The sequence below is a fragment of the Budorcas taxicolor genome, chromosome 4 (assembly GCF_023091745.1).
Source record: "Budorcas taxicolor isolate Tak-1 chromosome 4, Takin1.1, whole genome shotgun sequence".
NCBI lineage: Eukaryota > Metazoa > Chordata > Mammalia > Artiodactyla > Bovidae > Budorcas > Budorcas taxicolor.
The window spans coordinates 105,579,516-105,601,453 of NC_068913.1; the positions used below are offsets into that span (position 1 = coordinate 105,579,516).

Sequence of the window (21,938 nt, forward strand, 5' to 3'; positions counted from 1 at the left end):
GCTTTATCGTTTTACACCATGCTGAATTTAGTAAATACTTTCTGAGTGAGCTGGAAGGGAGACTGAAGGGTTTTTTGAGGGCTTCTCTTTTCATGGTTCTGTGATTCTACATTTCTGTACTTTGGGAGTCTACCTAAAGAATAATCCTGTATATGGAAAAATGTACACAGAAATGTTCATGACTGTCTTATTTAAAATACTGAAAACTACAAATAACTCACGTGTCAAGCAATGTAATGATAAACTATAATATATGCAATGAAAAATATTATGAAGCAAATTAAATTGTGCTTAAGACTACAATAATTCTATACAAATAGAAAGTAGATTAGTGGTTGCCTAGGCCCAAAGTGGGTGGGTGAGAAAAAAGGGGAGTGACTGCTAATGACTTTGGAGTTTCTTTCTGGACTGAAAATATTCTAAAATTGATTGTGATAATGGTTGCATAACTCTGTGAACATACTAAAAACCATTAAAGTGTACACTTTAAATGGGTAAATTGAACTATATGTGAATTATATCTCAATAAAGCTGTTATTTTTAAAAAGAAAATTAAGAAGTTAAAGAAAAAAAAGTATTACTAAATGGAAAAAATGTTCATGTTGTGATGTTAGCCAAAAGGAACAAGATCCAAAAGTTTGCATACCATATGAATAAAACATGTTTTTAAAGGGGGTGGTGGGGGGAAAAGAAATCAATTCCTATTTAAAATCTCACATGTAAGAATATGACTGGAAGGAAATATAACAAAGGATTAACAGTAGTTGTCATCAGTGAAGAAACTTTAAATATTAATTTTTTTCTGCTCACTTATCTATATTTAAAATATATATATATATTTCCAATGTTTTGGTAATAAACATACATTATCATGGGGGTTCCCAGATGGCTCAAGAAGTAATGAATCCGCCTGCAATGCAGGAATCTCAGGAGCTGCAGGTTTGATCCCTGGGTCAGGAAGATCCCCTGGAGGAAGAAATGGCAACCCACTCCAGCATTCTTGCCTGGAAAATTCCACGGATAGAGGAGCCTGGCAGACTACAGTCCATGGCGTCGCAAAGAGCTAAAGAAGACAGAGTAACTGAGCTCACACACGCATTACTGTCACTATTGGCTTCCCTGGTAGCTCAGTGGTAAAGAAACTGCCTGCCAATGCAGGAGGTGTGGGTTCAATCCCTGGGTTAGGAAGATGTCCTGGAGAAGTCAATGGCAACCCACGCCAGTATTCTTGCCTGGGAAATCCCATGGACAGAGGAGCCTGGTGGGCTACAGTCAATGGGGTCGCAAAAATCAGACTCGCATTAGTGACTAAACAACATTATCACTACTGTAAATAACAGGGGAAAAACGTAAACTTTGCTGTTATCTGCGGGTGTCTGGTCTGCCCTGGTGCTCCCAACAGGCCACACAGTTGCTTTTCAGCCACAACCACAACTGCAGGGCATGGGTCTCAGCTGAGCCCATCACTTCATTACTTGTTTGGCTTTGCCACAGTATCTCCTGAACAGAAGGATAAGTGGTACTGTATTCTCATTACCTCCTTTCTCTTAGTGACCACCAAGACTTGGATCCTGGTCTCCAATAACCACTTCCTAGTTATTCCTAGTTATTCCCATTCTTTCACTGGGTTCAAAGAGATTATATGGGAACCTATGGCTACTAGGGAAATCACTCATGTAATTCATTCTTCCAATTATTAGTGTTTACTTCCCACAGGGAACTAAGTGAAACTAGGGGAAATGTGAAATAAATCATTTTTCTTGCCCTCTGAGAGCTTTCATCCTCATCCTGTGAATGTCATATCATTCACATGACAATACTGTTTTACATACTTGGAAGATACTAAGAGAGGAGTAGATCTTAAATGTTCTCACAACACAAACAAAAAAAGTTACCCGTGTGAGGTCATGGATGTGTTAACTAATCGAATATGGCAATCATTCACAACATACACATATATCGAATCATCGAGTATATACTTTAAACAATGTGTGTGTTAGTTGCTCAGTTGTGTCCAACTCTTTGCAACCTCATGGACTGCAGCCCACCAGGCTCTTCTATCCATGGAATTCTCCAGGCAAGCATACTGGAGAGGGTTGCCATTTCCTTTTCCAGGGGATTTTCCTGACCCAGGGATCGAACCCAGGTCTCCTGCATTGAAGGCGGATGCTTTACCATCTGAGCTACTAGGGAAGCCCCTAGTACACAATGTCAAATGTCAATTAAATCTCAAAAAAAGCTGATAGAAAAAAGATGAAAACAAATGTCTCTAATACAAAACATGATATGATAAACAAAACAGGTGACAGCAGGTTCCTTTGCGTATCTGGGCTTAGAGGGTGGGCTGAATTTCCTTTGGGGTGTATGGATGAAAAGCACAGATGTTTGCATAATCTTCAAATGGCTAAATGTTTAAGGAAGGACAAGCCACTAAATGAAAAGCAGCACTGATTCTTTAAGGAATGACACCTAACTCATTTGCTAGATTTCCTCGCAGGAGTCAATCGAGATAGGAACTAAGGCAGAATCTGAACACAACTTGTACAGGTTTCTGAAAATGCTTACCAAATGGTACCAGAAGCAGGACGACATTAATTTTTTTTTTTTCAAAAGCATTTCAAGTTTACAGAACAGCTGCAAGAACAGTACAGAAAACTCACATACTCTTTTATCTAAATTCACCAAGTTTTAATATTCTCCTTCAACTGAAGTGTTCTGAATTGCTCTTTTGGAGCTTCAGGGAATATGAGTGCTATCCAGCCACTAGAAGCCTTCAATACTTATGAATTTAAAAGAAAACAGAATCTTACAAAACCAGTTTACTGGTTTTACACACCCAGGTCCAAAAGACAGCTCAACCACAACTCACTCCTGACCCTCCAACAGGACCTTTCAGGAGGACACTGAACTCTTTAAAACCAGATTGCCAAATATGCAAGAAGAGCTAAGAAAACATAGGAAAATAAAAAAACTGAGGAGCAGAGGTGACTGGCCCTATCAGATATTCACACATACTATAAAGCCTCTATAATTAAAACAGGATGGTACTGCCAGAAGAATAAACAGACTGATGGAACAGACAGTCTAGACATAGACCTAAGTACTCGTGTGTGTGTGTTAGTCACTCAGTCGTGTCCGACTCTTTGCGACCCCATGAACCACAGCCTGCCAGGCTTCTCTGTCCGTGGAATTCTCCAGGCAAGAATACTGGAGTGGATTGCCATTCTCTCCTCCAGAGGATCTTCCCAACCGAGGGATAGTACCCTGGTCTCCTGCAACGCAAGCAGATTCTTTACCGTTTGAGCTACAGGGAAGTCCTCCAAGTACTCATAGTACTTAATATATGATCAAGGGGGGGTATCTTAAATCACTAGAGCAAAGATGGACTTTCTCATAAATGAGGGAATAACTGACCAACCCAAAGTGTTCAAGGAAGATCACAATGCAGATCTGATGTGCCTGCGGTCCTGGTAAACTGAGGATGACCCGGGTCTTTCTCAGAGCCAGAAATCCAGCTGCAGGCAAGAGCTAGTTCCACAGAGGGGCTGCAGCCCTGAGGGGTAGACAGCAGCCCCTGAAGGATCTGACCACTGCCTGCCTTAACCCCTCAAAATCTCCAAATGCCCTCTGAACCTGCTATGATTTGAATGCAGTTTCAAAATTCTGACTTTCCCCCCCCTAGAGTTTATCATACATTCATACAGCACTTGATTTTCACATCATATGCACATTATAACATATATAAGCCCCTGCCCTCCTCCCAATTTTCAGGTGTAATTCTTGTTAGGCTTATTTTGAAGAGAAGATTAAGCTTCAGTGACTGGCCTAGGATCACAGTGTTTAAGTAGCACAACAGAGAATCTTATGATTTGTATCTTTCTACTCCAAATTTTATATTTCTCCTGCAAACCTTGTTATCTGCTCTCTTAGTACCTTCAACCGGAACCACCCATCAACATCTCTCACAAGTCTGATCCAAGAATCTGCTACTCAGTGGTGCCAGTACCCTTGGGGACAGTAACCTGAAGGCCTGACCCCTCTTCTTTCAAGGGCGGCAAGCAGGAAATAGCTTTCATTCATAACCTTTGGGAAGGTCAGGGTCAGGGTCAGGAAATGAATGCTGTTTTGTCCTGTGATCTGTCAGGCACTGCATTAAGTACTTAACCAACATAATCACAGAAATAACGCATCTCCCAAGAGAAATGAGGGCTTCCCAGGTAGCACTCAGTTCAGTCGCTCAGTAGTGTCCGACTCTTTGCGACCCCATGAATCGCAGCACACCACGCCTCCCTGTTCATCACCAACTCCCGGGGTTCACTCAGACTCATGTCCATTGAGTCAGTGATGCCATCCAGCCATCTCATCCTCTGTCTTCCCCTTCTTCTCCTGCCGCCAATCCCTCCCAGCATCAGAGTCTTTTCCAATGAGTCAACTCTTTGCATGAGGTGGCCAAAGTACTTGAGTTTCAGCTTTAGCATCATTCCTTCCAAAGAAATCCCAGGGCTGATCTCCTTCAGAATGGACTGGTTGGATCTCCTTGCAGTCCAAGGGACTCTCAAGAATCTTCTCCAACACCACAGTTCAAAAGCATCAATTCTTTGGCACTCAGCTTTCTTCACAGTCCAACTCTCACATCCATACATGACTATTGGAAAAACCATAGCCTTGACTAGATGGACCTTAGTCAGCAAAGTAATATCTCTGCTTTCGAATATGCTATCTAGGTTGGTCATAACTTTTCTTCCAGAGTAAGCGTCTTTTAATTTCATGGCTGCAATCACCATCTGCAGTGATTTTGGAGCCCCAAAAAATAAAGTCTGACACTGTTTCCACTGTTTCCCCATCTATTTCCCATGAAGAGAGGTGGCACTAGTGGTAAAGAATTATCTTGCCAATGCTGGAGACGCAGGTTTGATCCCTGGATTGGGAAGATCCCCTGGAGAAGGAACTAGCAACTCATTCCAGTATTCCTGCCTGGAGAATTCCATGGACGGAGGAGCACAGCGGGCTACAGCCAGTGGGGTCGCAAAAAGTTGGACTTTTTCTGAGTGCATGCATGCGCACATACACAAACACACACACACACATAAATGAAAAAACACATCCACATATGTCCTTGTATATTAATATTCGGGGCACATTATTTTTGATAGCCATAAAGTCTATGCACTTGGATACAGTCCAAACTCCATCAACGGATGAATAAACAAAATGCGGTACACCCACACAATGAAATAATATCCATCCATCAAAGGAATGAAGTACTGACATATGCAACAACATGGATAAGGAGACACTAAGCTAAAGGAATAGAAGCCAATCACAAAAGGCCACATATTGTATAAGTCCATTTATATAAGATATCTAGAACAGAGGTCAGAGAAGGCAATGGCAACCCACTCCAGTGTTCTTGCCTGGAGAATCCCAGGGATGGGGGAGCCTGATGGGCTGCCGTCTACGGGGTCGCACAGAGTCGCACACGACTGAAGTGACTTAGCAGCAGCAGAACAGAGGTATCTACAGAAACAGAAAGCAAATTAGTGGTTGCTTAGGGCTGAGGCAAATGGAGCTAGGGTGGGGACTGGTGGCTAAGGGGTATTGGGTTTCTTTGTCCAAGTGGCAAAAATGTTCTAAGACTGATTGGTGATGGTTGTACAACCTGTGAATATACTAAAAATCATTAAATTATACACTATAAATGGATTAATTTTATGGTATGTGAATTATTCTTCAATAAGACTGTTATTTTAAAAAGAGAGACAGGAGGAAGGAAGGGAGGGATGGAGGGAGGGAAGAGGAGTGGGGAAGGGAAGAAGGGTGGGTAGGGGGTGGAGAGAGACACTAAGCATCTGGCAAGCAGGCACCAGGTACATACTAGGAAGCTGCAATAGTATCCCTGGGATTTTAAGAGAGGTGTGTAGCCCCCAAACCCTCACTCTAGTACACCATTACCTCCTTCACAAGCCCTAGCTCCAGCAAAGTAGCATGTGAATCTGAGGAACCAGGATTCTTATGAGTACAATGGTTAAGGCAAATGAACACATTAGGGTTACAGAAATATAACTGAGTAGTAGATCTCACAAGCACTCATTGGTGCTTGCCTACCTCACAAAGCAGCCCCTTTCCTGCAAACCACCCCTTCCCTCCTCCACGGAGGCCACAGGGACCCGGGCAGCCATGTTTGAATGATGATCCCACCCCCAGCCACAGCTGATTGGCTCTAGAGGAGGCCTAACTGAAAGTCAGGCCAATCAGATTCCGCTGCCAGGGAGTTACGTCAATATGTGTGGCCAGAAGACGGAAACATGGCGCTGTGAGGCAGCCATTTTCTTCCTGCAGACCAAGGAGCAGAGGGAGCTGGGCTGTTGAGAAGCATGATACCCGCAGAAAGAGGGCTCTGCGCTCCCTCAGTCCAATCCGCTCTTGGGGCCAAGCTGCATTCCTGCCCACAGCTTTCCACAAGATCTTTATACCTTTGTTTGCTCAAGAAACCAAAACAATCCCCCCTAACACAGTGTCATGTTCAAACTATGTTCAAGTACTTCCCCAAAACGAAAAAAGAAAGCTAGTGTGCATGTGCGTTTTAAACATGAATCTGCACCCATATGGCTGAAGCTGAGCCAACTGCAGCTACCAAGGAAACCAAACCCCCATTAGGTTTGCCTCCAGCCTGGCACAGAAGTTGCCTGTGATCTTATCATTCCTGTTACACTATGGAGAGTCAAGAAGTTCCTTCCTCTTCCTGGAGGCATGCATCACTGAAGGTATTGGGAATATCTGAAGCCTTAGTTCATCTTTTTAAAATCAGATGGGTAAAATAACTTTTAAACAAATTAAAAACAATAACAATACAATTAATATAATGGAATAAAAGCCTTAGTAAGGCCATGTCATGAGAACTAATCTTTCTAAGGACCTGAACAACATATTATAAGCATTGATACAAGAGGATCTGCTGGACTCTAGGATGAAGTTTTAAATAGGACATGGTATCAGAAGGCCTACAGTTTCCTTCTTCCTAATAAAACCTCACTGAAAAAACTCTGGCCTTACATTGGAGTGGACCAATGAGAGGTCACTGTGGGTAAATGAACAAATAAAGGAATGTGTGCCTTCTTCAGTTCTTATTTTGGATCTACAGTATACAAGAAAGCAGAGCTCACATCACTCCCACACACTGGCAGGGACACATCTGAATGAAAAACATTTAGAGAGGTTGCATTGTCTGCACACCAGAAGAGCTGAGTTGACAGTAGGAAAGGGACGGACGAGTCCTTTTCCCATCCCTCTGTCTATTTATGGGAGTCATTTCCCTTCAGGAAATGGTGAGCCCCTCTCCCAGGACCCTGTTGGGAATGACGCCTGCACTGATTGACCCAGCCTTCCACATCCTCCTCCTGGCCTCAGCAGCTCTCCCCTCGTGACCCCCATCAGTCACTGGGAACCCAGCCTGCAAATGACAGTGCTTCTTACAGTCCTCAGTCTAGTGTGGAAATTCAAAGAGGAAAGGGGGGATAAAGATACATAATGCAGCTAGAAAAGCCCCTGGATGCAGAAGCTCCTTAATGTGAACAGAGGATGGTAGCAGGTAAGAAGGGCTGGAAATGACCACAACATGGGCCAGGATTTTGTGGCTCATCTAGCCTCAGTCTCCTGTCTGGGGGATGGCAGAGGCAAGAACAGGACTCAAGGCTCCTATCTTCCCATGTGGGACTCATTCACCTCCTCCATGCTCCTTTCTCTTCCCCAGAAAAATGTATAGACTCATGTTTCTATAAGGGGGCTTCCCAGGTGGTAGTTTAGTCGCTAAGTTGTATCCGACTCTTGTGACTCCATGGGCTGTAGCCTGCCAGGCTCCTATCCATGGGATTCTCCAGGCAAATATACTACAGTGGGTTCCTTCTCTAGGGGATCTTCCCAACCCAGGAATCGAACCTGGAGTGGGGTGCCATTTCCTTCTCCAGGGGATATTCCTAACCCAGGAACCGAATCCTGCACTGCAGGCAGATTCTTTACCGACTGAGCTATAAGGGAAGCCCCAAATCCCAGGTGGTGCTACTGGTAAAGAACCAGCCTGCCAATGCAGGAGACTTAAGAGACATGGGTTCAGTCCCTGGGTCAGGAAGATCCCCTGGAGGAGGGCATGGCAACCCATTCTAGTATTCTTGCCTGGAGAATCCCATGGTTGAAGAGCCTGGTCGACTACAGTCCATGGGGTCACAAAGAGTCGGACATGACTAAGCGATTTTAGCTCACACACATTTCTATAGAGAAGTTATTCCAGGGGAATCAGGGTCTACTAATTACATACCGTTCTTTTCTTCTTTCTGTGGTTAGCCCTGGCCAAACCCCAAACTGAAGTTCTTCCCCCTGTCCTCTGAATTTCTCTGGATTTTTTTTAACTTATCTACACTTGGTAACTCTAATAAATGTGCATAACCATGTGGTATCTCTTTCATGGTTGGCTCCAATTGTTATTTATATGTTTGATTTAGGATTTCAGGTAGTTATGTTTGACACCTCAGATTAAACTGCAACAATGAGTGAACTACAACACTTATTGAACACTGACTATTTTCTGGGCAAGATTCCACATAGATTGTTTCACCGACTACTCACACCTACCCTACAGTTGCCTCGCCTTCACAGATGTGGTAAGCAAGGCCTGGAGAGATGAACTTTCCCCAAGGCCACATGGATGCCAAATGAATCCAGGTTGTCAGATTCAAGTCCAGGTGCCTAATACCAAGTCAAGAGCTTTGGGGGCAGGTTACAGGCCTTCCCTTCCTGGATACAGACTAGCTACTCAGGGAATTGTTTTGATTGGGTTTTATTCAACCCCTCCTCCTCTCCCAGCACACCTTGGCCCCAGGGCACTGCCTGGCCATCCTGTCCATTTCCAGAGGGAGCCCTTGGGCTGCCATTTTGGGATTTATTTTTCCCTCTGAAGGGTTTCTTCATGTTCATTTTAATCTGGCCTCACTGATACTGGGGCTTCCCTGGTGGCTCAGACAGTACAGAAATCACCTGCAATGTGGGAGACCTGGGTTTGATCCCTAGGTGGGGAAGATCTCCTGGAGGACGTGGCAACCCACTCCAGTATTCTTGCCTGGAGAATTCCATGGACAGAGGAGGCTGGCGGGATGCAGTCCATGGGGTCGCAAAGAGTTGGACATGACTGAGCGACTATCACTCATGCATTGATCAATAGTGGTACTGAGGTGGGGAGGAGGGCCCTTGGTGGGATCTGTCCTGCGTCGTGGCCCCTGGATACCTGGCCGCTCACACCACACCAGAAGTAGCCACTTGGAGGGGATGCACAGAAGGCCATGCTCTATCTCCTTCCGGCAGCCCTCCCCGGCTGCAGCTGTGCTGCCCCAAACGCCTCACTCCCCACCTCCTCTCCCTCACGCCTTCCGGCCCTCCTCTTCCCTTCCTCCCCCCTCAGACCCTTTCCCACCCTCTTTTTGCTGGCTTCTGTTCTCTTTCTTTCCATGAGCAGAGTTTCCAGCCTGGCTCCTGGCCAGCACATTTGGACAAAAGGCAGCAATCTTGGAGGGAGACGTCATCTCCCATCCCCTTTGCTGGGGCCGGCACCATGGCTCCTCGAGCCCAGGGAGCCGGGGGCTGGGACCGCTCCCATCCCACTCCCAGTTCTGGGAAGGAGCTTGAAAGATGGTGTATTGTGGGGGTTAAAAGCAAAGGGTTTGGAGGCACACAGCCCCAGATTCAAACTCCAGCTCTGCTGCTTGAGAGTCATGGGATTTGGGCCAGTTATTTTGCTCAGCCTTGGTTCTCTCTGCTATAAAGTGACAGGAACAGCTCCTGCTTTGAAAGGCTTACCCAAGATGGCACCTGGAAAACAGTGGGCACAGCGCGTGTCCTGTGAGAAGCTCAACACAGCTTCTGTTGTTATGAACAGAACTTAATCCTGCCAAATAATACAAGTAAAAATATAGGACTTTGTTATGATATTGATATTAATAATGACAATACTAATACAACCTCCTAAACTTATCTGCAGGGCTGCAGAAAGTGTTAGTCACTCAGTTGTGTCGGACTCTCCGAGACCCCATGGACTGTAGTTCACCAGGCTCCTCTGTCCATGGAATTCTCCAGGCAAGAATACTGGAGTGGGGAGCCATTCCCTTCTCCAAGGGATCTTCCACAACCTAGGAATTGAACCCGGGTCTCCTGCATTGCAGGCAGTTTCTGTACCATCTGAGTTGCCTGCAGACCAGCCTCAATTGTTTGCAAATGTGGTAAAGCTGTAAAACCTCTCAAACATACCTTTACTGTCACAGTGTAATCTGCAAAAACTGGTTTTGAAATTGGAAAAGGAGCTGACCCCCTTCCCTATTCATTAAAGCCAGGGCTCAGCCTCGAAGCCAGAAGTGAAAGTTAGGAGGAACCCACCCCATCAGCATGGCCTGCTCGCCTGGACTCCGCTCCGGTCCCTCATTTTCTGGCTCCCTGTAACCTGAGGCTCCAGTTTTGTTTGTTTACTATCTATGTGTGGTGTTTTGTACTCAGAAGTTGTGTAATGCCGGGGAATGTGCTCTGTTTTATTTAGCTAAGTTTTGAGATATGGGCAATTTTTATTTAACTAATCTGAGCCAGCATGGATGGGTTTGAAATTAATCCACAAGATCAGTCAAGGAGCTGAGCACATGAGGTGCTGCTGGGAAATACACACCTGTAGGAATGGTCCCTGCCCTAGAGCTAGGGATAAAAGATGCAAACCCAATCAACCAATGGCAATGAAAGATTACAACCTTTCAACACCAAAAGATTAGTTTAAATGTCTAGGGGATGCCTGACAACATGTTTAACAAAAGCCACAATGTGAGAGGGGTTTAGGGACTAAATTCAAACCACCGTGGTAAATGTTATGAAAGAAATATAACTGGAGGAATTTAGAAGTGGGCAGGCAATGAGAGTCAGAGGGGTCACGGACTGCTTCAGAGAAGACGTAGAATCTGGTGGCCCTTTGGCCTAGTTGGGAGAGTCTTTCAGGTGAGGCAAGAGCATGAAGAAAGGGGACAGTACGTCCCGCCCTGGACATGAGACTGACGGTGGGACGGCTGCTCTGGGACATGTGGAAACACGGAGAGGAGGATGGAAGGACTGGCAGATAGACTTGGAGACGTTCTGGAATCAGAAAGCAGAGGTACAGTTTGCTTTCCACAGGATATAAACAGGATACATGATAGACGGGGCTTCCCAGGTGGCTCAGTGGTCAAGAGTCTGCCTGCCAATGCAGGAGATGCGGGTTCAATCCCTGGGTGGGGAAGATCCCCTGGAGTAGGAAATGGCAACCTACTCCAGTATTCTTGCCTGGAGAATCCCATGGACAGGGCAGCCTAGAAGACTGCAGTCCACAGGGTCACACGGAGTCAGACACAACTGAGTGAGCAAGCATGTGCATGATGGGAGATATGAACGGATATACTCAAGAGGAACATACAGATCAAGCAGCCAGAGGTAGAGATCTAAGAGTCTGGTGAGAGAACAACCCTGGGGGGCGGGGGGTGGAGAAGAACTGGGGATGCAGCCGAAGAACCAGTGAGCGTGGACAAGCTCTCCCCGGGGGGATGTGAGGCCAAAGAAGAGAGTGAGGAACGGAGGTGTGGGGGGGACTCTCTCTTGACTGAGCTCTTTACCATGTTTCTTCATCTGGGTCTTCCAACTGGACAGAGAGGTCTGATGGCGCAACACCTGCCTTGGGCTTCTTTTTATTCCTCCACAATGTCTACTTGGACCAGATCTTGGTGTTCTGTGGGTGCGGCATGAATGTTTGTTGAATGAGAAGAAAAGGAATCAGCAAAGGAGATCGGATCATCTCCAGAGACAATTAGCATAACCCAGATGGTGTGGTGTCTCAGGGGAGGAGGCATTATTCAAAATGCTTCACAAAAGGGGCTTGGGCCCCAGCCAATCACCAGGGCTTTATGTTGACCCTTTCATGGCTGGATCTGGTCGTGGGGGTCCCAAAATGGTGGGACACCAGGAGTGACTATTCAGAGAAGCATTTCAGCCTTTTGACAAGTGGTGCAGACATGTCACCAGAGCAATGTTATATCGACCGTGACCTGCGTCAGGCAAGTCACGTTAGGAAGTCATGTTAGGAAGCTCAGAAACCGAGAATAGTGAACTAGCCGTACAGTGGCCTCACAATCAGTAACGGGATGAAGTCTCCGCAGACAGTCGGGGATGGAGGCCAGATCTCAGGGACGTGAGGAGGAGCTTGCGGTCCTGCCCTGGGGGCTCAGGCAGGTGCTGTGTCTCCTCATCCTGAAAGCAGCCTTCTTCCTCTCTTGTTCTCCAGTCAGCAGGCGGCCTGAACTCAGGCTGTGTATGTGTCTAGAAGCACTCTGACTCTTTTCCCTGTAACTCTTCCCTCTGTCCCAGGTCAAGGATCTTGGATTCCCTGAGTGCAGGTGAAAGGAGAGCCTGGAACAGGAACCTCTCTTGACTCTGTCTCTGCAGTGCCGGAATCGCCAAGTCTCATCACTTGGGGAAGCATCAAGGAGCCCCTCCTCTCTGATGTTTTTCTATCCTGTTAGATGCATCAGTTCAGCTGGTGGGTAAACAGAGCACTGGTCCCTGTTTGATGTCCTGGGAGCTGTGTGTGTTTATTGATTGTCACAGACACAGACGATGAAACGGACCAGATGGAAAGGGATGTCAGGCGGCCAGGGATTTGTATGTGGGGCTGGCTGACCACACACTTCATTTCACATCTGAATGACTCCCACCTCCAGCTCAGAGCAGCGAGTGGAGAAATCCCTCTGGACCTGCAGCGAGCTAGAGACACTGTGCTGGGAGAAGCCCAGCGCCCCGGGCAGGCTGCTTTGGCGGTCCGTGTCTTCCCAGCTGCCGCCCTGACCAAGTCTGTGCCTGAGAGATGGTCCCACTCCATCTGCAGGGAAGCAGGTTCTACGTCTCAGGCTGCCCCAGCGCTCCCGCCCAGTAACCAAATCAGTGCTCTGTGGTTTCTCCCCCAGAACTTCTCTCCTGACCATGCAAGGCCAGTTTTAATCCTGATTTGTGGCACAATTTCCCACAAATACCTCTGCTCGGTCATCTGGGAGGTTGAGTCTGTATTTCCCAGGGACGTGAGAACCGCACATAAAATTATAGAATGTTTTGCTTTAATGGTTCCAATCTGCTGGGAAAAGGCAGCTGTATTTTCTTCCACAGTGAGCTGTGGGAAGTAGGGACAGTGGTACCCATCCTCTCTGACTCGGTTAGTGGGAAGCAGTTGACACGCAGCACTGGGTGAGCCACTGGACCCCTCCTCCTTCCCTGCACTCAGGTATCTACTCTAGGCGGGAGTTAAGAAAAGCTGGGGGGCAGAGGGATGACACAAAATCATGTCCCTGGGTCGGTACACTTAGGCCTGCAGGAAGAATGGATTGGCATGTCCAGCCCTTTGCCAGCTGGCAGTTGGCAGGGACGCTCCCAGGACAGACTGGCTGGCTGTATAGCAATTAACAATTTATTTTTTTGTTTGTTAATGGCAAAATAGCAAGAAACAAGTAGAAAACAATATATACCAATCCAGCCAACGTGGTAGATCATATCCTTAGATATTACCAATTCTACTATAAGAATTATTTTTATATTTAAAATTTGATACTGTCCTTTTCCCTTTCAAGTAAATACTCTCACAAGTACTTTAAGGAAAAATGAAGTGTGTTTAAATAAAACAAACAAACAATTTATCTTTAGTGCTTCTTTTTTACTTTCCAAGTGTCCCACTTTGTATATATAGTTACCCTATCTGTTGTACAAAGTGGATTTGCAAAGAACTTAGGGCTAAATCAAGTCCAACCCTTATGACATAGACAAACAGGATTAAAAAGCAGAGACATCACTTTGCCAACAAAGGTCCATATAGTCAAAGCTATGTTTTTTTCCAGTAGTCATGTGTGGATGCGAAAGTTGGGCCATAAAGAAGGCTGAGCACCAAAGAACTGATGCTTTCAAACTGTGGTGCTGGAGAAGACTCTTGAGAGTCCCCTGGACTACAGGAGATCAAACCAGTCAATCCTAAAGGAAACCAACCCTGAATATTCATTGGAAGGACTGATCCTGAAGCTCCAATACTTTGGCCACCTGATGTGAAGAGCCGACCCACTGGTAAAGACCCTGATGCTGGGAAAGATTGAGGACAGGAGGAGAAGGAGGTGGCAGAGGATGAGGTGGTTGGATGGCATCACTGACTCAGTGGACATGAATTTGAGCAAATTCCAGGAGACAGTGAAGGACAAGGGAGCCTGGCGTGCTGCAGTCCATGGGGTCACAAAGAATCAGACATGACTTAGTGACTGAACGACGACAACAGGATAGAGAATTATTTCCCTGGGCTGGCTCTTATGTGTAACCCACTCTGCCCATTCTAGGTTTCAGCCTACACAATTATGTGAACTCGTGGTTATATGAGATCAAGATTTTCGGAACACAAACCAACAGCAAGAGACAATACTGGACAATTTGTTGGATGACGAGCTATAAGCCATGGAAAAACTCTTAGGAACTCTAGTTTCAATATGTTGCCTTGAAAATTTTAACAAAACTCAAAATAATGGATTGCCTCTATGAATGTACCACACAATATCTAACTTAAATAGAAATTCATAAATTCAGTGAGGAATAAGGGTGAGAGAGGTAATACTATTATACAATTTTTTCAAAAACTGAGTATCAAAATCTCATTTTATACATATACACAATGGAATATTACTCAGCCATAAAAAGGAATGCATTTGAGACATTTCTAATGAGGCGGATGAACCTAGAGCCTATTATACAGAGTGAAGTAAGTCATAAAGAGAAAAATAAATATCATATACTAGCATATATATATGGACTCTAGAAAGATGGTACCAAAGAATTTATCTGCAGGGCAGCAATGGTGAAACAGACATAGAGAACAGACCTATGGACACAGGGAGAGGGGAGTAGAGGGTGAGATGTATGGAGAGAGTAACATGGAAACTTACATTACCATACGTAAAATAGATAGCCAATGGGAATTTGCTGTATGTCTCAGGAAACTCAAACAGGGGCTCTGTATCAACCTAGAGGGGTGAGATGGGAGGGAGGTTCAAGAGGGAGGGGATACATGTATACCTATGGCTGATTCATGTGGATGTTTGATAGAAAACAAAATTCTGTAAAGCAATTATCCTTCAATTAAAAAATAAATTGGGCTTCCCTGGTGGCTCAGCTGGTAAAGAATCCGCCTGCAATGCAGGAGACCTGGGTTCGATCCCTGGGTTGGGAAGATCCTCTGGAGAAAGGAAAGGCTATCCATTCCTGTATTCTGGCCTGGAGAATTCCATGGACTGAATAGTCCATGGGGTCGCAAAGAGTCGGACACAACTGAACAACTTTCACTTAAAAAATAAATAAATTAAAAAAAAAAGAATCTCATTTCATTAAAATATCCATCACTGGGCACGGATATATTCAATATATGTTTGGCTTTGAAATCTTTTAATTTAGCAATTCCACCTCTGGGAATTTATATACAGAAATGTTAGAACAAGTGCTGGAGAGTATTTACAGCAGCTAAAATCAGAAGCAACTAATTACTCATCAATAGACAATGTGTTAAAGAAATAAAGTCAATTCATACAAAAGAAGACTAGGTAGCTCTTAGGAAGGAAAGGGCTATGTTATGTCCCACATGGAATTGTTCTCACAGAATACTGTTTAGTTATTCCACTTTTCTAACAAACAAACATAATACATTACATGTAAAGAAAAGAAGTCTAGGGGGATTTAATATACATACCAAATAGTGATCACCTCTGAGAAGGGAGTAAGGATGGGAAAATTTTCACTGTGTTCTTTTTGTTGTTGTTCAGTTGCTAAGTCATGTCCAGCTCTTTGCATCCCCATGGACAGCAGCTGTCCTTTTTATGTATTGCTTGGGGGCTTCCCTGATGGCTCAGCTGGTAAACAATCCACCTGCAATGCAGGAGACCTGCGTTCAATCCCTGGGTGGGGAAGATCCCCTGGAGAAGGAAATGGCAACCCACTTCAATATTCTTGCCTGGGAAATCCCACGGACAGAAGACCCTCGCAGGCTTTAGTCCATGGTGTCCCAAAGAGCTGGACACAACTGAGAGACCAGCACTTAAATATTTCATAAGGATAGTTTTTATAGTTTACATATAAATACATACATGTGTATATAAAAGTAATCTTAAAGTTTTACTTCTAAAAAAAAAAAAAATTTTGGCCACACCATGCGGCAGGTGGGATCTCAGTTCCCTGACCAGGGATCCAACCCGTGTCCCTGCATTGGAAGCACAGAGTCACAACCACTGGACCCCCAGGGAAATCCTCAATCTGAAAGTTTTAAAGTACACTTTTAAAGAAAATAAAAAAGGAAATGTGTTTGCTACTCTGCTTGAACTGGTCTGACAGCCTTCCTGATAAGGTATGCAAGCTCTTACCGTAGTCCTGCCCTCCTCTCCTGCTGAAGCAAAGCATGGATCCTCAGGTTCCCCAATACAATGCAGGTCCTCTTCCCTAAGCTTGCTGCAAGGGTGACTCACCCCTTCCTTCTCTAAGGCTCGGGGAGGGGGGAGCGTTGGGAAGGAACCATAACTTGACTGTTAGTAGTACAGCCAGTTGGAAAATGGGGTCTCAGACTCATCCCTCTTTCAGCTGACCACAGGCCAAGGATGAATGTGTCAAAGGGAAGCCAATTCTGGGCTCCCGTTGGCAAAGGGCTTAACTTCTAGGCAAACTGAGCTGGGATTAATTTTTGCCCAAATCGGACAATGATTTTAACACAAGGTTCAAGGATGCACTGACTCTGGCTTCCTTGCTTTTGGGGCCAAATGTAGAGAACTGAGTCAAAGAACAGAGTCACTCACTCCAGTTCCGGCACTGACTCGCCTCCCATCATTAAAGGGGCAGCTGTGTCTGAGTCCCTCAGCTGGGAGGCCAGTGCAGGGGTTTCAGAGAGCCCAGGTGCCTGTGGCAGCTGTCCGGTTCCGGTGGAGGAAGAAGGGACCACGCCTAGGATCAGGATACTGGGCATGACACAGGCCCAAGTAGGGGTCTCTGTTACTCTTGAGTAACTGTCAGACCGTCCATGGACCTCCAGGAAGCAAAATAAAGGGGGCAGGTTCCAGAGAGTGTGGGGGAGGCTGAGTCAACTTTGCCCTCAGCCAAAGAAGCAACTGCTTGCAAGCTATACTTCAGGGTTTTGGGGAAAGCCATTGAGCCTCAAAATACTACTCCTATTATCCTATGATAGTTACTGAAATTCAGCTCTTAGAGATTCTTTCCTTTTGACTGAGACTTTATGCATGTTAAATGGCAAGCTACTTCTCCCAGCTTCTCTCCAATCTAGAAGACAGAGGTCGGAGAACACATATACTTGAATATCAGGAGGGAAGTATAAAGAATCCACAGCTAAGAGGCTCAGAATTCAAGACAGACAGACCTATATGGGTCCCAGGCAGAGAGAGAAAGGTACCAAGGTTTTTCAGTTTTGGCTAAGGTGAGGCACTGCATCCAATAGTATTAGACCAAGCAGACCTAACTGTAGAAGGCCTGTGATTATGCTTTTAGACTTTTTGTTAAAAAGTACTTTATACACATATACATACTAGCCTTCTTACCTGTATCTGTTCAAGGTGGCTTTAGATCTTGATGGTGAAGGCTGACTAGCCAGCTGATTTCATTGTAAGCAACAGGCTTCCAAATTTTAAATTCTACAAGGTCTTTGCTTTCAGAATCTGTGATTTCAGTCCCCTCTGGTGACGAGCCCTCTAGGTGATGGCTAAAAGCAACCTCGCTCAACCATGGAAGGACCTTAAAATCACCTGGGACCTTTTAAAAATACTGATACCCAGGGCCTGTTCTTAGAAATTTTTATTGACTTGGTCTGGAGCGGGGCCTGGGCATCAGTTGTTTAAAAAACGTCTCCCCTCAGCATTTAAACGTGTATTCTAATGTGTACCCTGAGTTTAAAATGCTAAGAATTGTGATGGGAGGGCAGATGGGGTAGATTATCATTACCCTGTCGTTAAATTACCTACTCAATTTAAGACTTCTACAGTGGGCAAGCAGTGCTTTAAACTTTGGCGGGCACGTTCAGAATGCATTGACATAGATTCTGCAGATTCACCCTTCTGCAGAAACCAATAGGACGGGCCTGGCCAGATGAGCGGCTGAGTGCAGAACTACCCAGCTCACACCCCCGTTCCTCTGCAACATTCCTTACGTTGCAGTGAACAGTTTTCCTGCCCTCCCTGACCTCAGCAGAGTGAATCTCCGGTGTCTTGAGCCCCACCCTTTCCCCCACCCCTAGGAGCAGCCTTAACATTAGGTCGGAGGGCACAAAGGCCTGGACAACTGGGGGAACTGGACTTACCCAGCTGAATGGGATCCTCAAATGCTCCTTTCACTGTTTCTTTTTGGTCAGGATTTCCGATGCCAATCTTCCCAACACTCTGCCTTACCAGGTTCCTTCTCCAGACCAGTCTTAGCCCACCTGCCTATGGGCTATACCGGGATTTTCCTGCTTCCCCCTTCATAGCTGGGCACTGGGATGCTGTACTCGCTACATTCATCAGAGTAAGTATCATCTCTTCCTCCACTGGAGAGCCCACGGCTCCTCCATAGGATTCCCTGGGCCCGCACTGCCCTACGTCGCCACTGCCCACAATGCAGTATGTCCTCAAGTCATAACAGGAAGATGGTATAGGAAAATGGTTATGTGGAGATTTATCTTCCCATCTTTTGTAACACTGACAGTGAAGGTGGTTTTTTTTTTTTTTTTCCCTCTGTTACTCTTTAGTCTTTACACAAACTTCCACATGACAAATTCCCAGTTGAGTTCAATTCCAGGAAAAAATTTGTCCTGAAAATGAATTTGTATGCTTTCTCTTGTCCAAAATCCCAAACTGTGCAATCCAGAGTATTTTTGTTTGTCTCTAAGCTGCCAGAGAATTCCGAGCCAAATTCATTGTCCAAGTGTTGTAATCTGCTAAATACAGGCCATTCAAAATCTCCATTCCTTTTGCTTTGCTCTGTTTTCTCCTGAGCGTCTCTGCATTTAGTTCTCGTCTAAGTCATCTGACCGTGTCCCCACGTCTGCCACCAGGTCCCACCTCTTTATCTCTTGGCTCTTGCCATCCACGTCACCACTGCTGTCACCCTGCAGCTCAGTAACTGCAGCCTGGGTGCTGCAAGGCCTCTGTCTCCTCCTCTCTGAGCCTCCACCCAGTAAGCAGAGTGAACTTTCTAGAATACAGAGTGATCTGGCTCCTGCTTCAAGGAGATCCTTCTTCCCTCTGGGAATTACAACCATGAATTCTCCCCACATTTACCTCTTCCTTGCCCTCCCCCTTGGTGACACTGCACAGGCTGTTCCCTCAGCCTGAAACAACCCTCTCTGCTTTTGCTTTGTTGGTGAAGAGGTTTTCAGGGCTCAGCCTGGCCTTACCTACTCTGTGGGTGTCCCTGCTCTGGGTTCCCCGAGGACACAGCACTCATGGCGAGGCCAGATGCCAACTGGATTTAGTTTTTTGTCTGACTACCCAGCTAGGATGATAAGCGCCTGGAAGGAAGGCAGATACCTTATGCCCTTAGCCGAGCGCTTAGAGTTGCTAAGTGAATGAATACACAACACAGGGAAAGGGAGAAGAAGGGAAAGTGTTAGTCGCTCAGTCGTGTCCGACTCTTTGTGACCCCATGGACTGTAGCCCACCAGGCTTCTCTGTCCATGGGATTCCCCAGGCAAGAATATTGGAATGGGTAGCCATTCCCTTTTCTCGGGGATCTTCCTGACCCAGGGAATAAATCCGGGTCACTCATATTGCAGGTAGATTCTTTACCATCTGAGCCACCAGGGAAGCAGAGTTCGAATCTTCCAGAATGAAAGGACTGAAAGAAGGCCAGCCTTTTCACTGCCTTTCCTAAGAACAGTTATTCTCTGCCCTTGACTTCTTGTAGAATTCTGCTCATTGTAGGCAGCCCACCCCAAAGACGCTTCTGCTTCACTCCTCTGGTGTGTTTGATACTTGATGACTGGCAAGCAGAAAGGATATTGTTCTTTTCTCTTAGGTAGTAACCACCGCAGGTGTAAGTTTAATAACAGAATTACTGTAGTGCCTATTACAACTCTGGGGCCATTATTGCACAGGGACATCTAGAACGTTAGAGAAGTCATAGTCCTAAAGTGTATCTCAACACCAGCTAAAAGTCCCCCGGCTCCTTCCCCAACTTGCTGTTTTAGTTGCTGGGGCCTGTCTGACTCTGTGACCCCATGGACCGTGGCCCGCCAGGCTCCTCTGTCCATGGGATGCCCCCGGCGAGAATACTGCAATAGTTTCCCATTTCCTTCTCCAGGGGATCTTCCCCACCCAGGGATCGAACCCGAGTCTCCTGAATTGGCAGGCGGATTCCTTACCACTGAGCCATTGGGAAGCAGCTGGTTAAAAACAAAGACAGTGCCCTACCCCTGCCCCAATCTCTGCCCCTGGAGGGCAACGTCCAGTTTCCCCACCCAATGCCCTCCAGGACAGGATTCCTCCGCTGAGGTCTGGCTCTCTGCTATGGTTTGAATCCAGTTCCCTATGATCCTTCTAAATATCCTTCTATCCTGTGTTAAGAGACTCCCCCTGGATTCCATCTGCTGCCAACCCCATCCTGAGGGGGAAAGCGAGAGAAATAAGATCATGCAGTCATCTTCACCTTTCTGCTTTCTCAACACTGCAAAACGTCTGACCACAGTGGGGAGCGGCGAGAGGTCTGGCTGCTCAGCTTTTCCCGGTTCTTGCTAAACACACACACACACACACTCACACGCCCCTGGGATTCAGCTCGGCGGAGGGCGGGGGCTCTGCCCGGTTTCGGCTGGTTTCCCCAGGCGCGGGACCACGGCCTCGGGAGCTCCCGGAAGCACGTCCGGACAACACTTTGCTCTAGTCCCGCAGATCCGGCTGCAGCGCCTCTGTCCCCACGTCCGCACGCGGGAAACCCCGTCTTTGGTCTGCAGAGAGCCACTTCACGGCTCCGGGTCGAGGCAGCTCCGGCCGTAGTCTTTCTCCTCTCCCCCCGCCAAAACCCCTTGCACCGCGCGTCCGCTCCTCGATCGCCCCTTCCCCGCGCGTCCCCTCCTCGGTCCCCCCGCGTCCCCTCCAGCGTCCCCCGGCCCGGCCCTACCTCCTGGCTGGCCGCGGCTCCGCGGGCTCCGAGGCGCAGCTCGGGGGCGCTCGGGCGGGCGGGGGCGGCGCGCGGCGGGGGCCCGGGGCGCCATGGCCCGCAGTCCCCCGCGCTCTTGTCGGCCGGGCCTCTCCCCGCGCCTCGCGCTCGCGTGCCCGCCGCCTGGCCGCCGTGGGCGAGTGGAGGGCGGCCCCTTCCTCTGGCGGCGGCGGCTCTGAGCCGGGCCGCCCCCCGCCCGCCGGCGCTCGGTGAGCTCACCCGCAGCTGGCGGGCGCCCGGCCCGTTGCCACGGCAACGCCTCTCCCAGGGCAGCGCGGACCCTAGAGCGGCTCCCGTAAACAGGACCTTCTGCTGGACTCTTCCCCTCGCCCTTTTTTTGGGGGGTGGGGAGGTGGGGGGAGGAGATGGCGGCTTAACCCTTTCTTTGCTGGAGACCACCGAGTGGCCGGCTGCGTCTCCACCCGGCCGGGGGGTTTATTCGCGCTCAGCACTCAGCCGGGCCCTGAGCCCTTGAGACAGAGATGCTGCGGAGCGGCCGCGACACTCCCTGCCCTCAGTTCACTCCAGTCGTTGTAACGCGTTGGTGGGAGCGCCGACTGGGGTTCGGGCGCAGGACTCGGGGTGGGACGTCCGAGGCAGAGTCAGCCGCCACCCTTGGCTCTGCAGCTCCAAGTCCGTCTGCACTGAGACGCTGACCGAGAAAGCCCAGGGCCCCTGAGCGCGGGGCACGAGACTCC

General features: G+C 47.3%; 1 protein-coding gene across 1 annotated transcript in view; it reads right to left on the reverse strand.

Annotated features, from left to right (window-relative positions):
- Nucleotides 1–21,209, reverse strand: part of DENND2A (DENN domain containing 2A) — a 98,314-nt gene extending 77,105 nt beyond the window's left edge. Inside the window, exon 1 of the mRNA XM_052638511.1 lies at nt 21,202–21,209. The gene's annotated coding sequence lies outside the window, so the exon portion shown is untranslated. The remainder of the gene's footprint in view (nt 1–21,201) is intronic.
- Nucleotides 21,210–21,938: the final 729 nt, after the last annotated feature.